Source organism: Fukomys damarensis, unplaced genomic scaffold (assembly GCF_012274545.1).
Source record: "Fukomys damarensis isolate Sample0158 unplaced genomic scaffold, DMR_v1.0_HiC HiC_scaffold_15, whole genome shotgun sequence".
Lineage (NCBI taxonomy): Eukaryota > Metazoa > Chordata > Mammalia > Rodentia > Bathyergidae > Fukomys > Fukomys damarensis.
The window spans coordinates 46,289,376-46,316,852 of NW_022900927.1; the positions used below are offsets into that span (position 1 = coordinate 46,289,376).

The 27,477-nt window shown below is 33.9% G+C and overlaps 1 long non-coding RNA gene across 2 annotated transcripts; it reads right to left on the reverse strand.

Moving 5' to 3' along the window:
• Positions 1-5,518: 5,518 nt before the first annotated feature.
• Positions 5,519-26,567, reverse strand: LOC104852488. Of its 2 annotated transcripts, none has more exons than XR_777504.1 (4): positions 26,524-26,567; positions 24,466-24,641; positions 8,438-8,619; positions 5,519-5,565 (listed from the first exon to the last, which is right to left on the reverse strand). It is a non-coding gene; the product is annotated as an uncharacterized LOC104852488 (long non-coding RNA). The 2 variants fall into 2 exon arrangements; XR_777503.1 differs by having other exon boundaries at positions 26,481-26,556.
• Between the last annotated feature and the right edge of the window lie 910 nt (positions 26,568-27,477).

A 27,477-nucleotide genomic window follows, 5' to 3' on the forward strand; every position in this document is an offset into this window, starting at 1 on the left:
ATATATATTTATATAAAAAGACTAATAATAGCAGTATGTTATGCATCGATAGCAGCAACAGCTTTTCCAGGTTCTGCAGTCATCTGAACAGAGTTATAGAAATTCAGCAGATTCCATTAAACAAAACAAAACAAAAAACAAGGAAAAGAATAATATCCAGAAAACAGCAAAGTTCTGTTGCTGTTGTCGTACCTGGCACCATTTTTTAAATTAGCATCTTAATCATCCTCTGGAAAGAGAACATTCTAGAGTAACATCTTTAACTATAACTCTGATGTAACATGATCACTACTATGCATCATAAAGCAGGTACAAGATATTTTACATTCACGGAGGTATGATATAGTGCCATCCTACATCAATAATACTAGAATCAGTTTGGGTTTGAAATTTGCTTGTCTGCAAATAAGATTGCTACCCCTGTTTTTTGGGGGGGCTCCTGTCACATGGAGAATTGTTTTCTATCCTTTCACTTTCAGTCTATGGGCTTCTTTTTGCCCTAGGTGTGTTTCTTGTATACAACATATTGTTGGATTTTGCTTCTTATTCCATTTTGCCAGTCTATTTCTCTTGATTTTTGAGTTTAGGCCATTGACATTGATGATTATAACTGATTTGTACTGACTTATTATTGACATGTTATTGGCCTTTTGTTGACTCTTTTTACTTTTTCACCTTCTCTTTTTAGTTTCTTGCCTTGCCTTTTTGATTTGCTCTGTTGGGCCTCATGGTGTTATTGCCTTCATTGTCTTTTTCTAGGATCTTGTTTAGAATTGCTTGTAGTGCTGGATTGGTATTCATGTAGTTTCTCAGGTGTTCTTTGTCGTGGAAGTGTCTTATTTCCCCATCCATTTTGAAAGAGAGTTTTGCAGGATACATCAGTCTAGGCTGGAGGTTCTTCTCTTTTAGTACTTGGAATATCTCATTCCAGGATCTCTTGGCACCAAGGGTTTGTGTTGAAAAGTCTGCTGTGATTCTGATGGGCTTTCCTTTGCATGTGGTTTGTTTCTTTTCTCTTACTGCTTGTAGTATTTTGTTCTTCTGTTGGGTTTCTGGGATCTTGATTATTATATGCCTAGGTGTAGATTTTTTTTTATTGTAGCTAGTTGGGGTCTTATATGCCTCAGTTCTCTGAATGTCAAATTCTTCCCCTCTGTTTGGGAAGTTTTCTGTCATTAATTCTGCAAACAGCTTTTTTAAGTCATTTGTATTTTCTCCTGCTACTTCATGTATTCCTATTAGTCTTATGTTATTCTTCTTTGCATCATCTAGGAGTTGCTGGATCGATTTCTCATGATCTCTTACTGTTTTTAAGAGACCTCTCTTTCATGGTCACTGACTGCAATCTTATCTTCTATATCTGAGAGTCTATCTTCGCATTCTTTTATTCTGTTGCATACACTTTCCATGGAGTGTTTAATCTCCTGGATATCTGTTTGAATCTGTTTTATGGATTCCATTTCTTTCCTATGTTGGCCATTTATTTTTTCCATTTCTTCCTATGCTGGGCCTTCATGGCTTCTATCATGTGCTCCAGTTCTGAAGGTAACTTTATACAGTAGACCCTTGACATATGAACTCAATTCATTCCCAAAGGCTGGTAACTCAAGTTGGTCCATTGAAAGCTCAGGCTCCTCCACACAGTCTTCAAAGTGTCTCTGCTTTATACAGGCAGATCTCAGGGTTCTCACAGAGACATTGGTCTAGGATTTCTCAATTAACCCCACACAGGAAAGAATGTTGTAATGTTCTTTCCACAACTCTTTAAGGGTTAGGGCTAGGGATTCAGCTTAGTGGCATAGTGCCTGCCTGGCAAGCACAAGGTCCTGAGTTCAGTCTTGGGTACCCAAAACAGAAAAATCCCAACTCTTTAAGGGTTAAATCTGTATCTGAGACCATCTGAAAGCACAAGCAGCTGGCATTCGGGTCATAACTCAAGACTTTGGTTGGAAGTGAAAACTAAAATTACAGTCTTAACCGAAATTGTTCATATGTCAGTCTGGTTATAAATTGAGGTTCTACTGTAATTCTTAATTCCTTTCAAGTATACCAGCATTATCTTTTCAGTCTTCAGTCTTTTATTTTATTTCAAGTAATAATGTCCTAACACGTCTCCTGCCTCCATCTTTCCTCTTCTTACAGTTTATAAGCCTTATTCAGATGAATTTTCCACATACTGCTTTACCTACACTCTGATTAAGTGAAAAATATTAGTATTTTTAAGAAGTTTATTATGTACTTTACTATTGTCTTTTTATGAATGAAGCCATTTTGTTTTTAATTTTAATTTTTTGTGCACATTTATACATAAGGATTGTATTCCTTGTCCAGGGTTGGTACATTATATAGCACATCTCATTTCTTTGTTCATCTCCTACTCCACCCCCTCCCTCACCTCCATCTCTCAGTCCCCTTCCCATTTGCAAAAGATCCATTTCTCTATTTCCTATTATCTATCTTTTATTTTATGTTTCTCATACAAGAGGAACCATGTGATAATTAAGCCTGTATCTCTGATGTATTTCATGTATCATTATGGTCTCAGGGTTCAATTATTATTCCAAAATAACCCAAGTTTTCTTTCTTTATGGCTGAGTCCTTTAACTGTTCCCAAGGCCTAGAAATATTCCCCAGCTGTTGATGTCTAAGCCAAGAGTGTGCAATTCTTCCAAGAGCAGGCCCTCTTTATCGCTTAGGTTTTGCAATTGTTCAGATTCTATCACCCTAGAATCAATGTAAAGTAATTAATTTGTTTTCTTGTTCACTGGGAAATTAAGGCTGGGAAATGTGGGTGAAAAACAAATCTTAAATCCTTCATGTGAACATTAAGTCTCTTTATTTTGCCTTTTACCTTTCTAATTCTCTCCTATTCTCTAGGCAAACTGCATTTATTTCTTTTCTGCCAGGCAGGCTTCTAAATCTTTGCATGCTACCTTCCCATTGCATAAAGCTCGCTCTAGAATTGTATTAGTGGATTAACCTAATTTCTGGCCTTACTTTGACCTATGACAAGATCCTAGTCCCTGTTTTCCTAAGCCTTCCCAAACTCCTAAAATATCTCCCTTCACAGCTTCTCTGTGATCTTCTCTTACAATGCCAATTATTATTTTGATGATTTTTTTTCTTTGCATATAATAGATTGACTTAAATGAGGTAGCATCTGTGACTGCTATTGTAATTATGTCCTCAAAAGTAGCATTTGGAAAAGATTTTTCATTGTTTACTATTGTAGGAAAACAAAGCAACAGGGACTCTACATTTTGTCAAAACACAGAATTTCAACCAACATTTTAGAATTTTGTATTTAGAAGTATCTGTAGTAGTTTGTGTGTGTGTGTGTGTGTGTGTGTGTGTGTGTGTGTGTGTGTAGTAGAAGAAGACAAAAAGAGAATAGCCTACACCCAGCATCTTTCTTCTCCCTGGAGAATGGTTTGCATTTATGAGGTTTGACCAACCTGAGCCCAGCTGGCAGGCTGGTGATATTGAACACAGGGATGCTGTATTACCACGGCCTCTCCATGACTTCCTCAGGCTTGTAGTGTAGCAGTTAGCAGCTAATAAATATATCCTTTGAAAATTTTTTCAATAAAACGAAGCATTTTACTTGATCTGTGCCTACCATTTCTTTTTATGTATTTTACTTCATTTCTCCTGATTAGGAAACAGCTAATTATAATATTTAAATGATTATATATTGCTTTGGGTATTTACATTCTTAAATATTTATAGATCATTAGACCATTAAACTCAGTATATATTTAGTTCATTTAATTTAAACTCCCGAATGAGTTCTAAGATTATAATGAGTCCCAGTTTTTCTTCTCAATTTATTTATTTTTTTAAAGTTTTGGTACCTGGGATCAAACTCCAGTCCTTGCACTTACAGGGCAGGTTACTGTGCTAAGTCCCTGGCCCTCTCCTCCCAATTTTGTATTAATCTTTTAAAAAAATTAATCAATTTAAGCCTGGGCCCTCTATTTCTATTATAATGTTTTCATTATAAAACTTCTCTAGCAGTTTTACTAATGGTAGGAATGACCTGCTATACAAGTTTGGGTTGCTGTTTTACTACCTTTTACCTCATTAAAATAATGAGACAAAGGAGGAGAAATGAAGAAAAAATTGGGCAATGTAGTGTGTACCCTGGGAAGTAGTCACCCTGGCATATGATTTATTTAGCTTAATTGACGACTAGTACAATTAGTGAGAAGAAAATTGTTCATAAGTCTGGTTTGATGAAGTGATATTTTTTTAGTAGCAACTCCAACAGCAAGGCCAGAAATGACAAAGGTCACTTGCTATGAATGTGGCAGATTCAGAAATCTGTGATTCCTGTGACAGTATGATTGAATTTTGGGATATCATTTTGTATTTCAAGGGAAGTGACAAATCAATATTCAACACTATTTCAAAAATAGAAGGGGGAGAAAGGGGAGGTTAAAAAAAAGGAAAATAATTAAGATATGTGCATGTACCGACTTCCCAAGATAAATGTAATCATTACATCCTGTACAAACTAATGAAAAATAATAGTCTTTGTAGATAGGGAGGGAGGGGTTAAAGGAAGGGCAGGGGAATGGGGAAAAACAAGAACCAAGATGGGTTATATAAAAGTGAAAATTTCCAACGATGAATGTCATTATATTGTAAATTTTAATTGTACCAATACAATTTTTAAAAATAATAAAAATGTTCATATTGTGTGTATAAAGACTTTAACTTCATCACAAATGACGTGATCAGTCTGATCAACCATTTATGATGCATGCAGCATTTTAGGACCCCCCTCTTCCAAAATCAGACATAGGAGGAATTATCAAACTAGTAACTTCTCCCACAAGAACGAATTTCCTAAGATATAAACAGGAATATTCTGATGTACTTGAGTAGCTATATATGGTATCACACGTGTTACTTCTTTGACCAATCGCGATGCTGAGCATTTCTTGTCCTGTTACTATATCACTATAATTTCTGAGCAAGATTGGCTAATATAAAAGGCATATTCAATAAATTGGTATTGTTCACAGACTTAGCTTTTATATGCTCTCCATCATGCAGTTATGACATGTTCAAACTTACCTTGCTGGATTCAGCAATACCTTTAAGATAGTATTGGTTCGAGTTCAAACAAAGTTTCAGTTAGCTCATAAAACTATCTATTGTCTTCTAAGCTTTTCCACAGTGTCTGTCTGGCTACTGCACATCATAGTATAAGAAGTATAGAGTAGAGCAAAACTGGAGTTACGAAGTTATGAAGCTATCCTTTTGTCTTTCTTTAATGAGTCCCCTTCCTCAGTAATAAATAGGATTAGGAAAATAGAATATTTTGTTTTGATTCTAAACTTATGAACCTATGACTTCATATACTGTGAGACATGTTCTGAATACTAAAAACTTAGTTTTGAAAACAAATTTATTCAAGCAAGGAAATGATTGACTCATGAATATAAAAAGAGGGAACTGTTAAGACAAATGAGATTTTTTATTTTCCATGAAAGCTTCAATTCTTTGAAAATTCTGGTAAGTTTTGATCTCATTGAATAAATGCATTCCAATTGTTACCTATAAAATAAATGCACAGAAATATATCGATTGGTATGATTTATTTACATTTGAATATTATATGTTAGAAACCTATAAAGATAACCACACAATAAATATTCATAAAACATTTATTTTTTTCCAAGTGAATTTTGTTACAATGGATAGGAAACTATTTTATTAATACAGATAATGATTGCCTAGTATATCTCTAAAAATTTGCCAGTAAGAATGAATTGTCTCACTAGACGGGAATTAAGTTTGGCAAAATAGCTTCATCATGGGAATGCATTTGCCAAAGGTCAGATCTATAAAGCATCCATATGAATCAAATTTTTGGTTAGGCCCTTGATTCTTCAAATATTGCCTTTGTTCCTTTTCCCTCTATATAGTCTACTTAAGCACACAATTGCCATGGACTGGGTGGCTTAAACAAACTTTCTCCTAAAGAACACAAGTACTGTCACAACAGTGATCGACCCTACGTTCTCATTTCACAATAATCACTGCCTTAGCAGCCCCATCTCCAAATACAGGTGTGCAGGATTTCAACATATGAGTTTAGAGGCTGTGCAAGCGTGGCACCCCTGTTTTATCTCTCTTTTTTTTTTTTTCTGATACGAGCATTTCTCTTTCACTCCATGACATTACCTAAATTCTTTTGCATCTATATCTTGCATATAGATGCAACATAAATTCTCTTTCCTCCTTCTGTTTTTTTTTTTCTTTCCCCTGTGGAATTTTCCCAGGACACAACTCACCTTTCATTTGTATAGGTGCTGTTCTATTAGTGCCTTCAATACCCTGAACATTCTCAGGAACCGAGCCTCACTCCCTTACACTACCCTTTTCTGTCTTCTCCTCATTCGCCATATTCTTGGGAATGGGAAGAGAACTTCTTCGTGGTATAGTAGGCAGTATGATGGACACTCTTCAGTGCCACCGGGGTCCAGGTCCTAAAGAAATTGGCTATCCCTTAACCCTCACAGCCCTGCCAACATCTTATGAGAGATATTTCAGGCTTATGAACTCAAGGACTGTAAGATCATACTTTTATATATTAAGCCACTAAAATCGTGGGAATTTGTTATGGCAGCAATAGGAAACTAACGTAGTTGGGGTGACCCAGCACACGGTTAGAGGTGATCTTTTAATTGCTATGATCCAGAATGGGAGCAGTTTCTTCAGTTTTGCACTTGGTTCTTGAGTTTCCATGGTAGTCAGTAGAACCCTCATTCTGCTTCCCAAAAGCTCCTTCATGTTTAGGCACTTACATGACATATACAATATAAATAAATAAATACATACATATTTATTCACTTTAGTGGAGAATTTCTGATGTGTGCTTTTGAAAGGATCTTGGGGTTCTTATGAAAGGATCTTGGGATGCTCTACCTGGGATTCCCTAAACCACTGTCTTTGAATGTGGGACTATGGATCCAACATGATAAATAAGCATTTTGATGATGTTTAATATATGCTGGCATTTGAGACCAGCTGCTCTCCTTTATGGCATGTGTAGTGAAAAGGGATTTCACAGATTTCTCAGATGCTAAAATGTTTAGCAATAATTATATATGTGAATATATAATAAAAACAAAAAGTATCATGTTTTTCTAACTTCTAAATAGTTGCACACTGTGACAGATAAACTATTTCCATCAAGTTTCTACTTTTACATAATGTACTGCAAATGACTATAGCTTCTTAATTGTCATAGGTTCCCTTTTTGGCATTTCCAGAGAGCCAAGAATTTTCATATTTGCCTTGAGGTTTTACTTGTACTTTCATTTTCCCCCCTCATAGTATGTCATCTCATTGTTATACTTTCTTTCTTCTTTGGATTATGGGTCTTGAGGTATTGTTAGTCTAAATGGTCTTCTATTGTTTTTTAATTCTTTAAATTTATTGGCACATTTTAGGTATGCAATATTATGACATTCATCAGTAGGAATTTGTACCATTGCATGATATATCTTGGTTCTTATTTTTTCCCTATTCTGACCTCCCTTCAACCCCACTTCTATTTATTATTATTATTATTATTTTGGTGCTGGTGATTAAAATCAGGACCTTGTACTTGCTAGGCAGGTGGCAGCACCACTGAACTAAATCCTTAGCCCACTCCTCTGTTGTTTTTTATGGATAAGAATTTCTACCTGTTTTATCCATGATTCAGCCCTCTCTCTGCTTTTATAAATGGGGTAGATATGTATGTATATATTTGTTGGGGGTTGAATCCAGGTCCTTGCACAGGCTAAGCAAGTATGCTACCACTGAGCCATACCCCCCCAGCCCTTGTAAGCAAAGTTTTATTGGAACACAGCCTCATTCATTAATTTGCTTATTATTTTTCACTGATTTATTGCTGTAAGAGCAGAAATGAACAATTTTAAAGGAGACTGAGCCACGAAGCCTAAAATATTTACTAAATGAGGAATGAGTGATTATAAGATGGGATAAAGAAGGCCCCCAAAGTGCTTTAAACATCTTATACAAAGAAAAAAGGAATTGTTAAAAGTTAAAAATAGTGAGTATGATCCAAAGAGATAAAATAATCATTATGAAGTAATTCCCAGTGGAAAAATGTAGGATTCCTTGAGCATCAAAATAATAAGTGGTTATCAATTATTGATAAGGAAATCTGTGAATACATACTAATATAAATTAATAAGTAAATAGTGGAGAGTATCAATTAAAAAATGTTGGGTATAGACTGGAGAATCACCATTGGACAGCCAGAGGGTAAGTTTTAGTTGCAGATGTCCACGGATGCCAAGGCTGGTAGATAAAGTTTAATGAGAAGCAAGATACTGCTGTCACCTTAGAATACCTTCCCACCAATACTAATTGATTTCAAATGAGAAATATATGAATTAAAGATAGATAGTACCTATCCAGGCCATCAAAATTGACATCATCTGTACTGAGATGGGTTGATAAGGTGTGATCACTATTATGATATACTACAAAGAACAAGGCCTTATTTCTGTATGGAAATGTGTGACTTGAAGCCAGCTGTGATGACTCTTGAGATGGACCCAGGATAAAGGCCTCCGATAGGTGTCTTCAAATCTGTCAAGAACATAAAAAACACAGGGGAAGACTGAAGAATTGTTCCAGATTGAGGAAATCTGTAATACATGATATCTCAATGTAATACATTTTCTATTGATATAGAAGATGAGATAATGCTAGGTGTTTTGATTGTTTTTTTCATGATAAATGGTATCATCTACTTAGTGGCGCAAAGCAATAGCTGTTGTATGATATTTTATGATTATATAGCCTAAGAATTTGAATGAGGATTAATTGGTAAATTCTTTTGTCCAACATGGTATGCTTCTGGTATCCATATACCAGACCTATAGGCCTTGGATCACATTTCTGAAGTTTTGGTAGGGTTGTTTAGAAGGCTGGGCTCAATTGAGACTATCAAAGGAAGGCTTACCATCTGATGTTTACTCGTAGTGGTCTCAGGAAATCAGACTTTTTATTAGAGAACCAAACTTTCATGCATTGCATTGGTCAACAATCATATTGTCAGTCCAAATTCAAGGAGAAAGAAAGTAGACATCATATTTAGGTGAAAGAGGTGGTAAAGGTTTTATAGCTCTTTTGATCTAGTATTGAGAAGACAGTAAGAGGATTTCGAACAGGGCCTAAAAAGTGGATGATGGTGATACATGAATGTTGAAAACCTGGTTTGGAGGTTATCTGGTAGTGATGCCAGAATATGTTCTACTTATAGGGCAATACACATTGGAGTGTTTGGAATATTTAGGGGAAAATGAGGATCTCATCTGCAGCTCACTCTCAAAAGGTCCTGAAAAGAGCTAATTTGCATGTGTACACATACACATGGGGTAGGCATTTATGTCAAAAGAGAGAGCAAATTAAGAGGGACAGAGAGGGAGTAGCAATGGGGAAAATGTGGTAAAGAATAATCATTACGCAATTTTGTCAAAAGGAATATGGGGTCTGCCTACTTCAAGTGTGGAAGTATTTAAAAACATTTATAAGAAATAAACACATAGCAGCCTGAAGTAAGGCAGTGGCAGTAGACACAAAGAGGAAAGGATGGATCGATGATAAATAGGTTTGGCCAAATAGGCATGTCATTGAGAGATGGGCTGCTTGGAACCGTGTCATCAGCACAGAAGTTCCACTGGCTGCTCATTTACAGAGAGAGGCAAACAAGCAAAGCTTGCCAATAATGCTGCAGCTCTAACATTCTGCTTTGTCCTTTAATGATCACCCTGGAAAACAAATGATCAGCCAAGTTTAATTTTACAAAGCATTGAGACTACTTAAATGAAGTCAGATTTACTCCAAAGTAAAATGGATGCCCTGGTTCAGCGTAAAATCTGTGGCTTGTTTTTATTTGTTGGAAAAATTCTCCTCCTACATGAGCTTATTCCATATGGATAGGCTAAGCGTGAGTAAGGTGCACAGTATACACGTTCACAAGAGACAAAATTTCCCATAGCAAAAGTATATTTTATTGAGATGGAAACAAGGTATACTTTGAGATTCATAGAAATTTCTTTCTTGTCTCAAATGCAGTATTGGATATGGGTGGACACCATCAGGAACTATAAAAATGTCAAGGGAACAATGTTCAAAGCTGTGAGCACGGAACGAAAGGAAAGCGTTGGAATGGGTTCAAATGTACAGATAAGTGAAAGTTTTCTTAGTTTTGTAGTATATGTGGTATGAATGTAACCTCACAATATTTTGAAATCTTAAAGTAAATAGCGCAGTAATTTTCAGTTTCTCTGAATACAATGCTAACATCTATCTCCAAGGGAGGTACTGACATTTTACTGAACCCTTGTAAGAAGTGAACTTCTGCTGCAGATAGGAAATACAATTTCATAAAAAAGTGAGAAATCAGAAGTCAGCTAAGATTTAAGAGTTCTTTCCAGCTTTCTTATTATGCTGGTCATTTTCACTCTGACTAAATTCTTAAGACTACAGATGTGTAATTTCATTTCATAGATACAAACACAGGTGAAATTGTGGAAAAGTAGCTCTAGAAACAAAACAACCACGAATTTGTCATACTTTCCTAAATATGAATTAGACCGTGAGTCATTGGAGATGCTTTATCCTATATCCTACAGCAATAGTAACATGTAGTTAGAAATAAAGCAGTTTTTCTTTTTTTAAAAGGCTCTCACATAAAGCCTTTTTCTTTGGGATTTTTTTTTGAGACACGATCTCACTATGTAGCTCAGGCTAGCTTCAAACTAGTGGTGATTCACCTGCATCAGCCTCTGGATTGCTGGAATTATAAGTGTGAGCTACTCATGCCTAGAACAAAACAGTTTTTCTTGTGTGTATGCACATTTTTTCAGTATTTTTTCACAGGTGTATTAGTGACCGCAGTCAAGAAAATGCAATTGGACATGAAGATAAGATAGGAATGAATTGAAAATGGGAAAGGTGACTATTTGGAAACTATAAGGTTTTATCAGAGTATGACTTTCTGAATTAATTTTGTTTTGCCATAATCATGAAATTTCTGACATTAATTCTTCAAGTAAGGATTGTATACATATATTTTGCATTGTCATAAGTCATAGTTACATACTAGACACAACATAAAATAGAATATTAGGTATTCATATCTATACATTAACTATCACCATGCAACAACAAACACTAATTTCACACTTTTTGGGGTCAGTAATCCAAATACATCTTAGCAATGTACCTGAGTGTCAGTCTCTGAAAGGCTATAATAAAGAAAAAGTCAGAGGCTGTAATCTCCTCTCTAAGAGTTGCTTCAAGCTCACTCTTGTGGCTATTGGCAGGACACAGCTGCTTGCTGATTATTGTAAGGAGATTTCAGTTCCATCCCTTGTGGGTCTCTCCCTACAAGGACTCATGACATGGTGCCTCATTGTATCCAGAGTAAGGTAAGAGAGCAAAATCTTTCTGTGGTCTAAACTGAGAAGTGACAGTATTGTTACTTGCAAATCACTAGGCCCAGTGCACATCAGAAGGGAGGGCATTACATAGGGGATGAATATCAAGAGGCAAGAACTGTTGGGAGACATCTCAGAAGCTGGTACAATGACATCACAGTTCCTTCATCACCACTCTATCATGGATTTCAACCTGTCCAGCCTTCCACTGGACTCCAGCCTCCTGCCAAGTCAAACCACTGCCCTTTTCCTCCCTGCTTCTGTGCACTTCTTTCTCTGATTTTCTTGGCTTTCTCCCATTCCTCAAATTCATGGCTGAACATGATCATCAAACTGACAACGTCCAAGAGGTATACAACCAATTTCCAGATTGGCAATTTCCTTCTGTTCTTTTTCTTAAAATCACTCTGCTTGAAATATTCCTGGCCTTATGTTAGTGCTTCTGTGTTCCAAAACTGAGATATGCCTTTTTATTTGATCCCCAATGTCGCTGTGCTTCATGCTCATACATGTAGAAACTTCTGTGACACAGAGCGGAGGTGTTATTTAGTGATTAATCGAGGCATTCTGAAGCCTGAATGTTTCTCCACATCCCCTTCCTTGTGAAAATTACTTTTGAAAAATAAAGCATGATTTCACAAATTGGATATTTGTCTTTTGAGATGTTATGAATCCATTTTAGTGTAGTATATTGCATGCAATGTCAATTTTCTTTTCAATAATTGTGCTTCTTCCTTCTCATTTCCACCCTTATCATTTATAAAAATACACATTTCCCCCATGCCCGGAAGAAGAGTCCCCTGAGAGCACAAATTTCTAACTGCTAAACCTGGCATCTTAAAGTTCTTAAACTTGATGCTACTCTTCACCCTCATCCCTGGGGTATAATTAGCTAGAAATAAAAGCAGCCACAAAGTAGTATAGATTAGTAATACTAATTCTTTTTTTAAAATCAAAGCAAAATGGATACATTCAAACGATAACGATAAAACTTGTTTTTTATTTCTTCAAGGCTCATTGTAGATTATTCTATAACAAACTGTATCAATCCATATCATGAGCTCTTTGTTCCAGTCGTAGTCAATATTCATTTCATTTTCTACTATGAACTGTTTAATACAGTATTTTATGGTTTCTCTCAAGACAAATAAATTTGTAGCTTCTGGAGTTGAGCTTTTTATAAGTTATACTTTTTTGGCTAAAAATACAGTATTGACAAGCATAATCGTAATTCATATTGGCATTGATAGTTATTAGTTTTATTTGTGCTTTTTATTTAATTATTCTCTAAGGTTGAATTACAGAATTTGGGGGAATATAAATAAGTGCAAATGAACTCTACAGGAATTCCACACCTCACAAATATCTTTTCATACTAATTAAACATTATATTGAGGTGTTATAAACTTAATAAGAAATGATATTATCTTAATTTTCTGACAAAAATAGATAAATTATACTAACTCTATAACATTCTACTTTGGGCATAATGCCTTAGTGATATACTTCTAGCGGTTTCTTTTTTAAGTGTTTATTTTTTATAAAATTCAATAGATTATGGAAAAAATGAAGTTAAAATATTTTTTTCAGACATAAAGTCAAGATTTTTCTGATGGATTTAGCAATGTGACCTAGCTTCACCAGCTAGCTTATTCAGTAAACATTTATTTTAAAGTAAGCTAAATGTGCACAAGAGAGGTTTTAATTAGACTATGTCATATTCGAAATAAATCATTTTATCATAAATATTTTGAAGCTTGTAATGAAATTAATCATATTGTGTTTTTCCAACTGTACCAGGTATATTGAGTTAAAGTACCACCAAGTGAACAATGATAAGTAGGGTAATAATTATTTGCTAAGTCTTGGTAAAGCCTTTTTTGGTGTACTTCCCAGAAATGGAGAAATGAATGGCTTGCACACTAGGTCTCAAATTTGTCAAATGAGGTGGTTTCCAATTTTTCTCTTTAGCAAAATTGAAAGTGGACATAATGAGAGCTGATGGATATTTAAAGAGTAATTTTTGATCAAAGATCACTATGTGAGTTTTGGCACACTCCTCAAAAATGTGTTAAGGAACTGAAAGAAATTTTTATAATAAAATGCCTCTGATTTTCACCTACTTATTTATGTGAACAAGGTTTCACATTCTTTACAGGTATCCCAGCAAATGCAATGATGCTGACAAATGCACATTCCATTATAAAGCCCTTTTCATCCACAAGTATTAAACTAAATTATAAAGTGTCCTTCACACCACTTTTAAATTGATTTTCAATAAGATTTTGTAGAAATTTTAATGTTTAAGATTGTCAAAATCTGTTATCACTGTAATCAATTATAAATCAATAATAACAATGATAATTTAAAGAAGAAGAAAATATTACCTATGTATGGATAAGATTTTGTTGGGAAAGTAGAATAAAATTAGGTCATGGTGAAAAAATATTTTAAATTTCCAAATATTAAAATATTTTTATAATTTAAAAAGTAATTTGGAGAATATCATTATTTATATTTATCAGGTTGATTTATATGTCAGATAGTATTTGGAGCATTATGTTAACACTTTAATGTATACAATCAATATTGACACTATAATGTAAATTATATGACTCATAACTTTGTATTTGTGCGGAAAATTTTAAATATAAAATTAAGATATTTCAAGGTTGTAAATTTCTCCAAATGTCTTTTATAGTGTAGAAGGGAAAAGGAAAAGTTATCAGTAGAAACCCCAATACACAGAATATTTGCTTCCTAGAAATTAGCTTATAATAAAGTAAAATTTGTGCTATTGCAATAAAGGGTATTACTACCTCGACAATTTTAATAGCATCTCACAGAAGCAAAGTTGAGAACACCGCAATAGAACCTCAGCCAAAAAAAAAAAAAATGTGTATACCTCATCAATGACTTCAAATCTTATTTGCTTCTCTGGCACTTGAAAACTATTAGTCTACTTTCTTTCTCAATGGATCTGCAATCCAAATTCTACCACAAGTTATAGTTCATTTAAATTTATGAATGCAAGCATGGTTTAGCATATGCAAATCAATGGATACAATACATCATGTAGAATCAAGTATAAAAATCACATGATCATTACCACAGATGTAGGGAATCTCTTTGAAATAACTCAATATCCCTTCATGATAAAAACTGATGAAAACAGGTATGGAAGGAACTTACGTGAATGTAATAAAGGCTATATATGTTACATTCATAATCAACATAATACTGAGTTAGGAGAATTTGAAAGCATTTCCTCTAAATCAGAATGAGAAAAGAACACCTACTCTCAACATTCCTATTCAATATAGTATTGGAAAGTTTAGCCAGAGCATTTATACAAGAGAAAGAAAAGAAATACAATACAGAAAGGAAGAAGACAAATTATCCTTATTTACAGATGATTTGATCTTATACTTAGAAAACTCTACCAGAATAAATATCTGATAAACATATTAAGCAAAGTAGCTGGATACAAAATCAACATAAAAATCAGTAGCTTTTCTGAACACCAATAACAAACACATTAAGGAAGAAATCTGGGAAACAATGTCATTCACAATAATATCAGTAAGAGATAAAATACCTAGAAGTCAACCCAACCAGGGAAGTGAAAGACCTGTACAATGAAAACTACAGAACATTAAAGAAAGAAATCAAAGATACTAGGAGTTGGAAAGGTCTCTCATGTTATGGATTGGCATTATTAGTATTGTTAAAATGGCAGTATTATTGAAAAGGATCTGCACACACATTGCAATCCCCATCAAAATAGTAATGACCTTCATCGAATAACAACGAAACATTCTAAACTTTATGTGGAAGCGTAAAAGTTCCAGACTAGCATATGCAGACCTGAGCAAAAGAAGGAATGCTGGAGGTATCACAATGACTATTTTCTAAATATCCCACAGAGTGAACACCTTGATGCTGGCATAAAAAAGACACATAGACTAATGGAACAGACAACACATAAATACACCTGTGCATCTGATTTGATGAAGATGCCAACAACATACACTGGAGAAAAGATACTCTTTAAGAACTAGCAGTGGAGGAACCGGATGTTCACTTGCAGAAGAATGAAATTAGATCCCTGTTGCTCACTCTGTATTAAAATTAACTCAAAGTGGAAGAAAATCCTAAATTAAATTCTTGAAACTTCAAAAATGCTAGAAAAAACAGTGTAAATATTTCAAGATGAAATGATATACTATGGCTTTTTAAATGGGACTCTAAAGGCTCAGGAAATAAGAGGGAGAAGTAACAAATGAAATTGCATCAAATTAAAAAGATTTTGCATGACAAAGAAAACAGTTAAGACACCCTCAGACTGGGAGAAAATCTTTGTTAGCTGCTCTCCAAACAGAAGATTAATATCCAGAATATAGAAAAGAAGTTAAAAAAACCGCAAAAAGAAAAAAAATCCAATCAATTAGTGGGCAAATTAACTGACTGGACATTTCTCAAAACAAGAACAAATGGCCAATAAGTCTATGAAAAATTGTTCAATATCTTTAGCTATCCAGAAAATGCAAATGAAAACAACAATCAGATTCCATTTCACCCCAGTCAGACTGGTTGTTATCAAAAAACAGGAAAAATGAATCCTGGTAAGGATGTAATGGAAAAAAAAAAAACCATTTACACATAGTTTGGGGGGAATGTAGTACAGCCACCATAGGATTCAATGCAGAGGTTCTTCAAAAAACTAGAAACAGAGCTTCCATATGGTCTAGTTCTACCACTCCTTGGTATGTATGCTGCTAAGGTGAACATATGCCACTCCTTGGAATATACCCAGAGAAATTAAAGGCAGCAGACTGTAGAGATGCCTGCATCCTCATGTTTATCAAGACACAATTCACAACAGCCAGGTTGTGGAATTACCCTACATACTGGTCAATAGATGAATGGATAAAAAATATAAGACACAATGGAGTGTGATAACAGCCATAAAGGTGAACAATATCCTATCATTTTAGAAAAAAAAAACTGATGGAACAGAGATGATCATGTTAAATGAAATAAGGCAGGCACAGTCATCTATCGGAAATTCTTATATAAGTAGAATCCAGAATAAAGTAGATGGCATGAAAATAGAAAAAAACTATTAGAAGTTGGGCATGGTGGCACATACCAATAATCTGACCACCGAAGAGGTTGAGGCAGGAGGGTCCTCAGGAATTTGAGGCCAGCTTGAGTTACATAGTGAGTTCAAAAGTAGCCTGAACTACATAATAAGACTATCTAAAAAAAAAAAAGAATATTAGAGAAGAGAAAGGAATAGAAGGAAATGTTATTTACATCTATTAAAAGCTGTTATTTTGTACAATATGCACTGATAAATTTTATTGTGTACAGCTGTGGTATACAATATAAGATATATAGTGAAATTATTACTATAGTGGAACAAGTTACTATATCCATCATCTCACATGTTACCCATCCACACCTTGCAAAGGTTGATATCATCTCATTTGGCAAAATCTTGAATATAATATACCATTATTAATTATAGTTTTAATGTTGTATGGTGAATCATTCAACATGATCATCTTACATATTTACTAATTTGTATCTGCCCATCCCCTATCAGCACTTATAACCATGGATCGTCTCTCTATTTTTACATTTTACTGTTTAAATTCTACAATATGTGAGATCCCATAACATTGACTGTATCTGGCTTATTTCACTTAGCACGATTTCCTCCTGGTCCATCCATGTTGTGACAGATGACACGATTTTCTTCTTCTTAGAGGCCAGTGAGATTCTATTGCGTGTGCACATATGTTGTATACACACAATTTTTTTTTTTTTAAAAATCAGTTTGTTGATGGCTACTTCTGTTTGGTTTCTGCACACTGGCTATTGTGAAGTCATGCTTCAGTGAGCTTGGGAGTGCATACATCTTTATAGGGTTATGATTTCCTTTCCTTTGCCATATATACAGAAGAGGGATTGCTGAGTCTTGTGGCAACTCTGACTTTAATTTCCTTAGCATCTTCCATACTGTTTTTCACAGTGACTACACCAATCCCCATCCTCACCAGGAGTGTACAGTTTCTATCTTTTCACATTCTCACCAAGAGTTTTCTGTCTTTTTGATAATGACTATCCTGATGAGTGTAAATTTAGATCTCCTAGTGGTTCTGATTTAAATATCATTAATGATAAGTACTATTGGATATCTTTTCATATAAGCATTTGCCATTTCAATGTCATCATTGGAAATATGTATATTCAAGTCATTTGACTGTTTTTAAACAAGACAATGTGTCTTCATGCTACTGAGTTGTATGAGTTTTAAAAAAGGGCTTTAAATATTAACACTTTATCAGATATATAGCATGGAAATATTTTTCAAATGTGTAAATTGCCATTTCATCTTTATAGTTTCCTTTGATATATAGAAGCTTTCTTGTTTTATGTCAAATTTATTTATTTTTGCTTTTGCTTGATATCTAAGAAATCATTGCCAAGAACAATGTAAAGGGACTTTCCCTTTATTTTCTTCTAGAAATTTTATAGTTTTATATTCAGGTTCTTACACATTTTGAGCTTAGTTTTATATGTGGTAATGTAAGATAATGGTCTAATTTTTTTTGATTGTGGAAATCAAATCTCCCAAAGGAATTTATTGAAAATACTATGTCTTTTCCATTTTGTTTTCTTAGCTATGTTATTGGAAACTTTTAGACAGAGTGTATTGAATCTGTATTTTTCAAATAATAACATTTTGACAATATTCTGATCCATGAACATGGAATATTTCTCTATTTGTTTCTCTTTTCAAATAGTGCTTTTTATTTCTCTTGCTTAACTGTTTTGGACATAGTGCAGTGTTCAGTAGGAATCATAAGAGTAGATGTTCTTAATCTAAGCAGGAAATGTTAATTTTGTATGTTGTGTGTTTGTTATAGATTTTTTTTATAGAAGCCCTTTATCATGTTGAAGTATTTTTTTCATTCTTAGTAGCCTGAAAATTTTGTTTTATCTTTAATTATACAAAACTTTTAGGTTCTGTCTAAAGCTTTTTCTGCAGATATTGAGATGAATATTTAAATTTTGTTTAATTTACTACTTGTACTACTTTTTTATTCTATTGCACTGAATTTTAGGATACTAAAACAACCTCACATTTTTGATATAATGTACATCACCATTTGATGTCATTAATAAGCTCTTTTAAGTGGACTGAATTCTGTTTGCTAATAATGTATATTTATATTTATATTCTTGAGGGAGGTTTACTTATAGGTTTCTTAGATTGCATTTATGCACCAGCGTAATAGTTGTCTAATAAAATGAATTTAGACTTGTTCATTCCTCTTCTCTTTTGTGAACAATCTGTGAAGGACTGATAATTCTTCTGGCACGTTGATATACTTGCCTTGTGAAGCACATGGGCCTGGGCTTTATTTGGTGAGTATTTTAATATTGTGGGGTATTTTATTAATTTCTTGTCACTGTTATATTCAAATTATTTTTGTGTCAGCTATGTTAATTTGTATCTTCCAGTAATTTGTCTATTTCATGTATGTTCTTTTTCATTTTTATAAGATGCCCCTATTTTCTTGATTTAATTAATTTGGGACTTCTGTAATTTTTCATCATTTTGGCTAGAGTTTTGTCCATTTTTTGAACTATTAAAGAATCAAACTTGATTTTGTTGATTTATTTTCCACTAATTTTCTATTCTTTACATGATTTATTTCAGTTCTGCCTTTTGTTTCTTTTACTGCTTATTTAGGCTTCTTTTTTCTGGTACTATAAGTCTAAAGATTATTCACTTAATGTATATTTGCATGCACATGTGTACTCATACAAAAGCATTCACAGCTGCCATTTTCTCTCTGAGAATTACTTATCTGCCTATACATTTTTTATATTTCATTTTTATTCAACTAAAATTAACAATTTCATTTGTGATTTTTAATTTGATTGACTAGAAATATGACAATGTATCTTTCTTACTAATTTTTTGGATGAATTGTACCACAATTGGAGAATATTCTTTGTGTGGTTTCATTTCTTTTAAATATGTTGAGGCATCTTTTATGGCTTAGTACTGAATATGCTATATCTTAGAGAATGTCCATTGTTTGTTTGCTATTGCTGAGTGGGATATTGTATCACTTTTTCTTAGGGCTAATTAGTTCACAGTGTGGCTCAAAATTTCATTTCTTATTTTGATCATTGTTTTGGTACCATTTTCAATACTGGAAGATAGGAATCAAAGTATTCATCTGCCTTTGATGAATTATCTATTGGTCATGTCAATTATGTTTGTTTTTCTTAGTATATTTTTAACTAAATAGGTAAATACAGTATATATCTTAACATTATCTCTGTTGCACTTATTTCTTCAAGGTCACAGATTCTTTCTACCACTTCAAATCTAGTTTTGAGCTCCTCTAGCGAGATTTTTAATTAACTTACTGTGTTTTCACCTGTAGAATTTCTATTAGACACTTTAATAATTTATAACCACTATTGTTGATTTTGGTTTTCTATATTTTGATAGTTATTTTCATAATTTAATAATTTAGGTGTGCTTTTATATTATTACATGTGTATCATATCTGAGAATAGTCTTAGGAAGGTTGAATTCCAGATTCTTTAATTATATTATTTACCATGAAAAAAATCTGAATTTCTATATAATTTCTCTGAAATATAACATAGAAGAGTATAGAAATCATATCTATCCATGTCACCAGTAACTCCCACTGTATCTAGCCTAGAGTTAGTGTTCAGATTATATTTTTCTAAATAAATAGATTTTATTTTAGAGATACCTATTTTAAAAGGCACATTTTTTTTTTCTCATAGGAAAGCTTATAAAATACTCATGGATTTGGCTCAGCGATTCTCCCACCTGCCTTGCAAATGCAAGGACCTGAGTTCGATCCCCGGTACAAAAGAAAAGAAAACAAAACAAAAGAAAAAAAAAAACACTCATGGAGAGTAAGTCAGTATAATGCAGAAGACTGCTACAGGATGCCTCCTTGGAATATTAGTCACAGCTACTTGTGAGTATCATCCTGCCTTCTTATTAATGCTTTAACATTCTGCCTTCTTATTAATGCTTTTTTAGGTAAAGATCACTGAGAATTCCACAAGATATATGTGAACACTTTCTTCAGGGTCTGAGAAAGAGTACACTTCTAAAATGTTTTCATCAATGCATAATCTTTTCATATAGACTTGTGGTTACAAAGGGCAAACACATTCAATAACCTCTGTAGATGGTATCACTCAGTTAAGGTTAACTTTGCAGTAATAATGGAATTTGCAAAATATTAAATACAGTGCTTATGCATTAGTCACTGCTCCAATACTTTTGCCTTTTCCTTCTGGGGTTGAATATTAAGTAGCATCTTCTTTCTGGGTTGTACATTTTATGGCATCAAAGGAAAATGCCATGTATTTGTAATCCATTCACTGTCATTGACCAAAACAAGTTACAAAGGACAGCCTTATGCTATTGGAGTGAGGACACACAATTCTCCCATAGGAAGAGGTCCCAATAGGTATATCACCAACCCTGGCATTGGCAGTCCTTCTAAATGGCGGCTCAGCCATAATAGAGGATATTACAATCTCAATCACATATCTGGGTAGTGTGGAGCTTTTCCAAACTGATACATAAAATTAACGATCGTACACATAGTATGTATTTATTTTCTCTCATTTATGTATCTATATCGTATCATGTACATAGGTCACTTCAAAAGACTTATTGAACATTTAATTCAGTTATGACTTTATGCTCAACAGTGAAATACACTCAAGACATAGAAAAGGACATGGTCTCTTCTCTTTATATAACTACAATCTTCAGGAAGCTTTTTCCTTGTTGCATTACTAGAACTTAGAATAATTTTGTAACATGGAACATGCTCATAAATATTTTGTTGAAGAAAAATTAACAGAATTTGCTGACCTATTCCAAGAAGTTCACTGCTAAGCATCACTGAAGTGACTGTGTTATCTTAAGCAACAAAATAAAAGGTCAACCACATTCTAAGGAAAGACAAAAGAGGCATACAAATAGAACTGAAGTTATCAATGTTGAGATGCCCTGAATAACATTTAAATAGAGGTTGAATCAGGTAAGGAAGGGAAAGAATATTAAGTAGAGGACATAACAAGGCACAAAAGTGTAAAGGGTATAAAGTGTTTTATTTGTCTTAAAAAAGCTTTTAAAAACTGAAATGTTGCCAAATAATGTGCGAAAAAGAAATTTGGGAAGGCAGATTGGATAGTTGTAGTTCGTAGCTCTTTATAATAAAAAAATGAATCATGTAATTAATATTTTAGGAACTTTTTCAGGCAGTTGTTGGAATACATTGCTTGCATTTTGATTTTGACATTGAGATTATTAATGTGGAAGGAAGTGCTTGCAATTTAAGCCTGGCTTATTTGGTGAGAGTGGGATGGAAAACATGTCACCAACAGGAGGGACGGTAGGGTTCCCTGAAATTCTATGAAAATACAAGGGACATTCTTGTTTTCATTAGTGTTTCTGAACTGGTGTTGCCCATAATAAATGGAGATAAAATATTTGGTTAGTGAAAAGTTTTCAACTTTGTTTTAGTTGGTGTGGTATTGGGAAGACAGAAAGATGAGCCATAGGAGAAAGCAGTGAAGGATATGAAGCATAATTTTTACTAAAAACCAAAGTAACTCTAGCCTTTAATAGTGTTGATATTTCTTTAGAATGTGTGATGCATGGTAATGAAGTACATCAAAAACTATGAGTATCAGTATAGTCCTTTGGAGTAATTTAAATGGAAATATAAATATTCCATGGCCAAGAAGTTGTAATAATTTGTATTGAGGAACTCACTTAGCGTTTGATTAAGAAATAGGTACATAATTTCCCACCCCGCAGGGTTGAACTCCACTCAGTTCGATTACAGGTTTCAAGGGCGCCCGCGCGGCTACCTTCCTTACTGGATCTGGTGATACCTCAAAGAGCTTGGACTGGAGGTTCCATTTGACCCAGCCATCCCTCTGCTGGGTATCTTTCCAAAAGAATTAAAATAATCATATTACAGAGAAGTATGCGCATCCATGTTTATAGCAGCACAGTTTGTAATAGATAAAACTTGGAAACAGCCCATTTGCCCATCCGTTGGAAAATGGATAAAGAAGATGTGGTTTTGCTATAAAATGGAATATTAATCAGCCATAAAGAACGAGAAAATAAATTCATTCATAGGAAAATGGATTCATATTGAAGATATGCTCCTAAGTGAAATAAATAAGGCGCACATGTATAAATACCGGATAGTTTCTCTGGTGTGAATAATTTGCAATAATACATAAGATCCTAATAAGATCACTGATATTTCGAAATGGGAAGAAAGGAGCTAAAGGTGTAGGGAAGGTGGGATGGGTAGGGGAAGGGTAAAAAGGGAAAAGAAAAAAATGTGAGATAATGAAAAGATGGAAATAAAGTGTTTGTAGATGGGGAGGGGAGGAGCGGGTGAAGGGAGGGCAGGGACAAGGGGAAAAAATGAGAACCAAGACATGTCATGTAGAGGTACAAATTCCGAACAATGAATGCAACTGTACTGTATCCCTAAAATGTACCAATAAACTCAATTAAAACTGAAAAAAAATAAAACTGAAAAAAATATTTCCGACACTAACTGTGGACTAGCAAGTAAAATAAAAGTTTACCTTGTTTCCCTCACACACACACACACACACACATACACACACACACACACACACACACAAAAGAAATAGGTACAGAGATTCACTATGTCATTATTGTAATAACAAATGCCTCGAAATGGCAGTATGTCCATCAGTACAGCGGACACACTGTAATATACCCATTCTACATGTGATGACATAATACTTAAAAGAATAAAGCAGTATGATAAATCTTGAGGCTAATGTCATGTTAAAAAATGATATAACAGTACATGTTTCCTTACACTGTGTACATTAATGTAAAGGTACAGACATGCATATAATAAAATATATATTTAAAACTAACGAGTGTAGCTGAGGAATAAAATTGATATGAAGGAAACTATCATTTTATTTGTAACACGTTAATTTTTATGAGAATTTTATTCATATATAATCTGGCTAAAAGACAGGTACAGATGGAAACTGGTAATGAACACAAAAGGAAAATAATTTTAATCCTGAATGTACCTTAGAAAAAAAGAAAGTAACTTATGAATTTAAAGCTTTGGAGCAGTTCATTGGTGACAGTCTAGTGTCACTTTGTATAAGGAATTGTTCAAAATATACAATGTAAAAGGAAAGTCATGGAATAAAAATTAAAAGCAAATAAAAGCAAACTATAAGTAATAGAAAGAGTAGGCAGAAAAGCAATGGTAAATTATTAGCAAACACAAATGTGCATTTCTGAATTCTAATTCTAATTGAGCTGGGTAATTGGCTAGATCAATTAAGTGTCATGGTGGTTTGAGAAGAGGAATGAAATATTAAAGCACTTATACTAAGTTTAAAAAAATAGATGCTCTTTTTCAGGCACAAACAACTGAAAAAAATCACACACACACACACAAAAAAAATTATGTAAGGAGAAATAAACACTAGTGTTATAGTCTGCCAAGCTCTGACCTAAAAAGAACTACTTTGATTCATGAAATAATTTTGACTCTTTCTTGGAAGCATATTCAGTGTTTTAAATTCATATGTGTATGTAATTTTTAAACCAAGAGAAATAGTACTACATTCAAAATTACTATACAAGAAAATTCATTCAGTACAATATAATTTCCTATAAGGTAGTTAAGGACTTATTACATATAATGGAAACTAAAACAAAAGAGTTTCATAAGTCTTTTTTCCTTCCTCTTGTCCTTGTTTGTAAGAATAGTGCTACACTGTTGTGAAATAAACAAGAGATTGTGGAGATGATAGAGAATATTAACATCATATTAGACTCATATTTGAAAACAGTGATGTAACATACCATACTTTGTTTTCCCAATACTTCATCAAATTACATAGAATTCTTCTGTCCTAGGTTCTTGAGTATATCAAATCTTGTGGACTTTATCCTCTGTATTGACAGCTCCATCTTTGAATTCTGTTTTAGAATAGTCTATTTTGTCATGAACATATTACGTTGTTGTGCCTTGGTCTTTACTGAGAAAAAAATGTTGGAATTTTACTTTCCTTTCCTTATATAACTTTTAATAAGTATTGCATGAATAGCATGTTAAATAACAATATCTAAATACAAATTTAAGTCCCTTTTGACATTTTAAATGTAAATAATTCTCTAGAACAAGATGTTTTAGCTAGTGTGAAGTTATGGAAATAGTAAGCAGTTGGGATCTATGAAAAAGGACCAGAATTCTGAAAACATAAATAAATATGACCTTCTAGTGGGAAGTAAACCTGGTTTTTGTACAGGGCAATCATGCTTGACTATTGTAGATCTTTGAGTGAGTAGCTAAAATAATGGATTAGCAAGGGCAATGGAATATATGTTATTTAGACTTCATTCAGATTTTGGCAAAGTTCCCCATCAAAAGCTGTTTTGTAAGTTTGTTAATAACTGTGAAATTGAGGTGGGAAGGTGGATTTGTTTAGTCATGGATAGGGAACTAGCTTAGTGACAGAAAACAACGATGAACAGACACTTTTCTACATGGATCAAAATAAATACTAAGGGTCTTCTATAGATTGCTGCATGGCCCTGATTTATTTAAGCTAATCTGGGGAAAGAGCAATACCTCAAAATTTCCCAATCTTCATATGCTAACGGAGCTCTTTTGCATAGCAAAATGCCATTTTAATGGGTGTACAGCTGCAAAAGATCTCCGGAGGAGGCAGGGTGTGTGTAGAAAAGTTGCATATGGCTTTGCATAACTGCAAGGTTAAGGAAAAATAATCTAAACTCTGAGTATGTTTATGGGAGAGCAGGCCACAAATGAACTTTATGATTGAGAAATGGGATTTGTACTGTTTCTGCAGACACAGACTATTGTTCTGTAGTTTGTGAGGTTATCCATGAGTGTGGGTATCATCAAAAAAAGGGAATGGAAATAAAATAGAAAAGTGTCTACATTCATCTATCATAAATTCTGTTTCCTTTTAGAAATGGGAGTTGGCTATTTTTAACCTAAAGAAAGCTACTACATGGCTCAACACCAATAATTTGTTATAAACATAAATGAAAAACTGACAAATCAACAAAGCATAAAAATTGAAGATTTTTAATATCTAAAATTTTCATTTTTAAAAAATGAACTTCATTGATACATTTAATGTATGCAATATAATAACATTCATTGTTGGAAATTTGTACCTTTACATAATCAATCTTGGTTATTTTTTCCCCATCCCTCTGCCCTCCTTTCAACCCCTCTCTCCCTCCCTTTCTACAAAGACTTTGTTTCCATTATTTTTCATATTAATTCCATTCCCTTCTTCCTTTCCCCTACCCCTCCCATTGCCCCAGATAAATTTTCATTATTACTAATTTATCTACAGGGCACCTTAACTTTTCTTGAGGCTTGAACAAATGTAGGAGAGAATAAAGGAAAGGTTATTTGGATGCTCACAGTAAATTTATGAAATTCACAGTTATTATTTCTACCTGAAATAATATATAGTAAAAAATTGACCCTCACAATACAAAGAATCTGCTAGTGCCTTGATTATAGACTTCATAGTCTTCTGAACTTTAAGAAATAAATTTTTGTATAAGACTCCTAGCTTATGAAGCTTTGTTATAGTAATTAGAATAAACAAAGGTAATAGGTTTTCCAGTAGCTTCCATATAAAAAAAGTTATGGAATTTGTCTTTATATTGTATTACTACCTGCATATAGCATCAGACAAGGATAAAACACTAATAATCTCATTTTGAATTTTAACAAATTATATAATTTTACAGCTTATGCTGAATGTCGTTATAGACAATTCGAACAAAATTCCCATTAGCTATTATAGATAGGTATCACAGCCCCAAAATACCTTAGAAATTTTATCCATAGTGGTATAGTGGGTTGAATAGTACCTGCTAAAATTCCTATCTTTCTCAGAATTTGATCTTCTTTCAAAATAGTGTTGCTGCAGACATAATTAGTTAAGATGAGCTCACAATGGAGGAGGGTGGGCCCTTTATGTAATATGAATGGTGTCCTTATAAGAACAGGCATAGAGACAGCAGTCATGGGGAGGAACACGCACCATACAAAGTTGGAAACAGAGAACAGGTGATACACCTGCAGGACGAGGAAGTTTAAAGATCCTTTCCTAGGCACTTTAATGTGAGCATGACCGGACTAGCACCTTGTTTTCAGACTTGTGGCCTCCAGAACTTTGAGAATATAAATACCAGTGTTTTAATGATGCAGCTTGGAGCACTTTGTTATGGCAGCCTAGGAAATAAACATAGACAAGTAGTCATGGAATCTTAATTTTTCTCTGCATACTATGATAGTGTGTGTTACCTTCCTAATATGGTCTTTGACTGGTTAGTCTCTGAAAACTAAGAATGCTCTTTGCTTGAGGGATATACAGGCTGGGTAGTTGTGTTTATGTTTGTGCTTATGAAAGAGAGAACCAGAGGGAGGGAAAGTGTTAGGAAAAAGGAGAAAAACATAAAACAAATATACAAGCTTGACAGGACAGGTTTATTTCAGGAAAAAAACCTGAGGGGAATCACCCTGGCACTTAATCCAGACTAGTTCCTCTCCTGTCGGCCATGAGGTCTTTCACAGGGTTATGAGGGGGGAGTTCAATAAAAGGGAGTTGTGGCTACCTACCATGGACAACAAAGCTTGGGAAAGTACAGGGAGTAGTTGGTTGCCCAAGAATGAAACTGGGGAAAGCCTAGAGAGTAGTGGTTTTATCAATAGCAGGGCTGAATAATGATGGGAGCTATGGGGTATTGTTGTGATTATTGGGCCTTATTAATGCTTATACCTCCATAGTGAGTGCAAAAGCATAGGTGTAGGTTGAGAGGTTT